The following is a 6033-nucleotide window of genomic DNA, read 5'->3' as shown; positions in this document are numbered from 1 at the left end:
TGATGTCCTGAAGAGTTCATTCTCAAATTCATGCCGTTGATCGTGATGAAGCCTCGGGGGATACCCGAATCTTGGAATGAAGTCACTAAAGAGCCGGTCAGCTGCAGTTTTGCCACTCTTGTTGTGGGTTGGATACGTCTGTGCATATCTAGTAAAGTGGTCTACCACCATCAAGAGGTACTGGTTTCCTCTTCTACTGGGGTCTAAACGCAGATTGTCAATAGAAATAAGCTCCGTGGCTGAGCTGGTTGTTATACTCGACATTGGAGATCCAGCATGTGTTACAGGTTTTTTCTGTTTGATGCATGGACACTGACTTGTGACGTACACTTCAATATCTTGCCTCATGTAGGGCCAGTAAGATCTTTGTCTGGCCAGACTAAGAAACCTTTCAGATCCAACATGACTTATATGGTCTCCAAGAACCAAAGCTCTGTAAGAGCTCGGCAACACTAGCTGTCATCTTTGACATCTCAGGATGTCACCAATCACCGGCTCTGCCCTTTGAGCGCTCTGTAGTTCAGCTAGGTCAATAGATAGGATGACATCTTTGCTGTGTGATTCAAGCTGGTCGCCTTGGGCGAGAGTCAGTGTCACAACCCATGGAACATCTTCATGCTTGCCTGCGCTACAGCCTTCCCATGCAGCATTAACTGCTTCTCTGAGAGCTTGTCTGTGCATACTGTCACATATTTGTCAATATTAAGCGGCCATCTTGATAACATGTCTGCGTCAGCATTTACTTTACCAGGTCTGTAGCGTATGTCAAACCTAAAGTCTGACAGTTCACCCACCCACCTGTAGCCCACTGTATTTACCTTAGCAGCACTCGTGACATAAGTTAAGGGGTTATTGTCTGTGTAGATGGTGAAATGTGGGGCATAAAACAAATAATCCCTGAATTTCTTGCAGACAGCGCTCTTCAATGTGAGAAATTCTAACTTGCCTGAGTGAAGACGATAATTTCTTTCAGCTGAGTTTTCCATTCTGCCTCTGGTAAAGGACATCACCCAGTGCTGTATCGGAGGCATCTGTGTCACCCCTCCACATGATCCGCAAATGTCTTTGAATAACATAAAATGTGATATCTAAATATGGGATACAGCACTCATCTCTAAGAGGTATCAGCATTTCTTCCATGCTGCGTTGAAATGAGGTAGGTGCGTTGGGCAAGCCAAATGGTATTCTCACCCATTCGTAGAGGCCCCAGGGGATGATGAAAGCAGTCAGATGCGGGACCCTTCAGCAATGAACCCCTGGTGGTATTCTTTTGCCTGATCAAGGATAGAGAACCAGCTATAACCTCCTAAGGTGTCAATGAAGTCCTGTATTCTGGGCAAGGGATGACAATCTGGCACTGTGCGTTGGTTGAGGAGACAATAATCAAGGCATAGTCTGAGAGAGCCATCTTTCTTTCTGACACAGACTATGGGAGCAGAGTAGTGGGATTGAGACTTCACAATCCATCCTCTTGCCAAAAGGTCTTCAAGATACTCCTTGACCTCTTGATAAAGGGGTTTATGAATGGAGGTATAAGATCTTTTGATTGGAGTACTATCAGAGTGTTATTGTCATTTCCAAGCTCGAATGCACCCCATGTCATTTTCATCCCATGCAAAAGCACCTGCTTCTTCCTTCAGCATTTTCTTTACAACCTCCTGCTGACCATCAGGCAGGTGACTAACATCAACTGGAGCTTCCCATTCCTGGGCTACTGTTCCATCATTGTTTTGCTTTGTGCCTGATGACTCATTTGACTCTTGGGTTTTTGATACATCCGTTTGTACAACACCCAAGACTGATTCAGTGGTTCCCAGAGGGGTTTAGTGGGCAACGATCACATCATGTTTGTTAGTGGGGTTGCTCTCGTTTGGCTGAAATATTACTAGTTGGAGATGTCAGCACAGGGGGAACCTTGCATTCAACATGTCTAACCTGACTTCCTGGAATTACCACCTCATGTAGTCCTACTTTCAGCAGCCCTTGACAACTTTCTCTTTCCTTGGTGAGTTTGGATGAAACTAACCAGTGCGGTGACTTTATCATCCTGGAGATTCAACACACTGACATCTCTGTGGTCAGAGAGATATGTTTTTACCCATTGATGGTCTGAAACGTTCACTTGGGCACCTGTGTCAAGCAAACAATCAACAGCATAAAACATCTGTTGATGGTCCCACAAACCCGTTTTAAAATCTGGGGAGACTGTTTTTTTAAAGGTGTCGCTCCCCGTCTCTGGAATAAGCTTCCCCAGGATTTGTGCTCACTGGATTCAGTAGATGTTTATAAAAACCTCTTAAAAACATATTTGTTCAGGCATTTTTGCTCCAAATAGTCTTAGTGACACTGCTGTGTATTTATACTGTTGTGTTTTTTCTTATCTTATCTTATCTTATCTTATCTTATCTTATCTTATCTTATCAGAGGACTGCCAAGTGTTACTTGTTTGGCCACTGTACAGACATCCAGCTGCCCTGTGACCTGCCTCTCCACAAATGAAGCGATGGTGGCAGGAGCTGACATCCCTTCATATACACTTGGTAGAACATGGTTGTCTCATTGCTCTCCTGTTCTTTTGCTTTGAGCATGTGCGGGGGCAAAGTGGCTCAGATGTCTGGCTAGCCGGGAGAGTTTCTACTTTTTCAGTGACACGTCAAAGCAGGTTAATAAAAGATATAGAGAATTTATTTTAAATCCCTATTTGTTGAATAAAGATGCAACAAAGAAAGAATAAAATACAATATAAGAAAATTAAAATTTTTCACACAAGTTTGGATTTGCAACGCCGTGCTGTGGTGACAACCGGTAGTCACATGATCTGCAACAAGGACAAAATGGCCACCTTCGTGCCCAAATCATCAGCAGGATGAGTTTCAGTCTCAGAAGTCAGTGTGTTCTTAGTGTAAGTATGCACTCATCATTCATTTAAAATCTACTATTAAAACAGTATTTATTTCAGTATTGATGATTCTAGCCCTTTATTTACTTGGTGTCAGACTGATACCATGTCTTGCAGTATCACACACACCCCTACTTTCCCCTGGTTCAAACGGCAGCACATGACATGCATGACAGGATGCACCCTCAGCAGGCTGCTCTTGGTGTGTTCTGCCCTTTAAGCTGTTAGTTGCAAATGAGGTTAATTTAGCATAATAGCTGCAACATAAAGCTTTGTACAGACTTGATAGTACAACTTTAGACTGTACGAACAGCTACTTCTGGAGCTCCTGCCCATTAAAACACACATTTTACTGACAAAGACCTTCTTTTCTTTAGCTTTAGTTCTTTTCTCCAGTATACAGAAGCAATGATGGTCCATCAGCGAGCAAAAACAGAAAATGTAAATGCTCCAAGTATCCTGCCTAGCATCATACATCTTTTTCAGTCTGAGGCCACATGGGTGCTCAGTCATCAATAGCAGCTCAAATTACATTGGGTAGTGTGCAGGGAACACACACTGCCCCACATGACAAATTTCTATATTCATATTGATTTCCATTACATCTATGTAAGCAGAGAATCACACTTTAAGCAGGAACAGGGATATAGCCTTAGACGAAAAGGACATTTAAAAAAGCTGCATTATTATGAATATCTTTCTGGAACAGAACCAGTGAAGGCATGGTTAAAAAAAAGAAACTGCTCCCAGTCAGGTGCACACCTGCAGAGATGCTGATGTGCACCAGCAGCTGCAATGTAAGTTGTTTGCAGAGGAGAAGCCTGAGTCAGCTTTAAACCATTCAGGAAGTGGAGCAGGACATCTGGAGACATGCAATTAGCAGTGCGCTAACTGGCAGTGCAGCTCCTAAAACCTAATTTGTTGTGTGCAGTTGATTCTGCAGAAGGTGTGAGAGAAGCCAGGCAGGGAGAGAGATCGTTTCTACTGGAGAGATGGAAGCGCTGAAGAATAATTAGCTTTTCGTGACACCTGGACCAGTAAGCTTTGACCTTACATCTGATGTAAATGTTCATTAAATTATATGTAATTAAAATGAAAATCTGTGGAGCGAGATATACTTCAGTCATCTTCCCTTATGTATTAATTCAGATAACTGCAGTCAGTCTACTTCAGGTCCTTATAACAGGACTGAGTCATATTTATTGCAAAAACTGCAGCTAGCAGCCAGTTTTGGAAGGCTGCAGACTGAGACAAACTAAACATAGAGTCCATTAAATAAAGATATTCACAGTTCTGCTTGTTGGAGGAAAAAGTTATGTTTTCCAGTTTGTCTTGTTTTTTTTAACACAATGTCTACAAATACAACTAATTATTAAATTCTTATTAAATAGAAACCACTGGGATATCAGTTCATTTCTACATAACAGAGTGTGAGCTGATATCAGCACACATATAACAATACACTCACCAGAGACGGAGGCTTGCACCCCCCCCAGAATGGCCTTAACTCTTGTGATAGATGCAGCTAGATTGTTGGAAACATTTGTGTGCACATATCCTTAATATATATCAATGTTTAATGTTTTATGTTCTAAATAAACCTTTCTGCACATTAAATCTGAATTGAACAAAGGAACTTCTTTCTCATTGTATCTCATTTCCCATCATGGCTAATTCCTTCCCTCAATTCCTCTCCTTGCATCTTCGTCCCTCTGGCTGAAGGATTGAGGCTGAATGAGAAACTGTCATCACCATCAAATGTGATCATTATGCCTTCAGATAAGTGCTGTCAAATGAGGGTAAAGGCTGTTATCTGCAGCTGATCTCTTTGGATATTGCAAAACGTCTACAAACGATACACCTCTGCAGAAGAGGGGTTGCATTGAGGCTCTTAAGGTGCGGGCTCCTGAGCAAGGCTCTCAACCTCATGTGGTTCCCCAGGTGCTAGAATCCAGCAGCCCACTGCTTCTGGTGCAGCTTGAGTGGGTTAGAAGGTATTTCCCAGCTTTCATTAATAAAGTATATAAAAAATAATAAATATTAAAACTCAATATTTCCTCCACCTAACCATCGGTTTCGTTGCTCCTCCTTGCAGCCCTCTCTCCAGAGTTGGATTTCTTTCCGATGCATCTGCGTGATGTGTGATTCTTGATGGTGGAGAAAAGGAGGACAAAGACACGAGCCTCCTGAGTTGTTGATGAATTGCCTAAAAGTGCCATTTCTTACAAAACTGTCAAACTTTCCACACAGTCCGATTTTTTTTCAGTCTAAATAATGAAAACTACCTAAAAGTGTAAAGTTATCAGGTTATCATGCCTTTTATTGGAAATCAGACAAGACAAATATTGCAAGGTCAACATTTAACCTTAATTACACAAAAAGAAAGAAGAAATCCTACAAAACAAAGAAAAATCCCCAGAAGTCCAACCAGAAGTCAAGACAAAGCATGATGAGCACAAAATGCAGTTATTCATCACTATTAAAGTTGTTTTGTTTAAACAGCTTCAGCAGATTTGATCAGGTTACATTCAGGTGTAAACATTGGTAAGACACTGGAACACCTTCCTTCACGACATGCTTGGTCGTTCCGTTGCGAATCAACGGTAAAATCCAGCCGCTGGACTCCGAGACGATCCCGTCGATGCTGCTTCTAACAGGCAGCTGGCTTAAACCAAAGACATGAAGGAAAATAACAGGGAAACATGGGGTCCTGGTCCCTCACAGATTAATGTGAACACACACAACTTTAATATGTGCAAAGACAAAAATTCCACCTTCTTCTTCTTATCTCCCATCCAATGATTGTTTGATCCAGGGCACTTGTGACGAAATACGTTTGGAGGAGGAGAGTCGGTCCGAGGAGCTACATTTCAGTTAACAGTTTGTGTGAACACATGGGCTATGTCTTAGATTCACAGGTTTTAAATGACATCACTAAAAACTGGACCAATAGCTATTATTTATATAGGTAGATCCTCTTTACCCCCCGTAGGTCCCTCAGCCTAGAAGCACCATGGCTGACTGGGGAGGAAAGACGTGACAGTAGCAGGATGTAATCATTTGTTGCACCTTTCAGTGTTGGTTTTACAACCGACACGATTATGTGTCAGTAAGGTGTCCAGGTTCTGAATCAT

The sequence above is a fragment of the Telmatherina bonti genome, assembly GCF_933228915.1.
Source record: "Telmatherina bonti genome assembly, chromosome: 3".
Lineage (NCBI taxonomy): Eukaryota > Metazoa > Chordata > Actinopteri > Atheriniformes > Telmatherinidae > Telmatherina > Telmatherina bonti.
The sequence above is the reverse complement of the archived record's forward strand: the minus strand, read 5'-3'. Positions refer to the sequence as shown.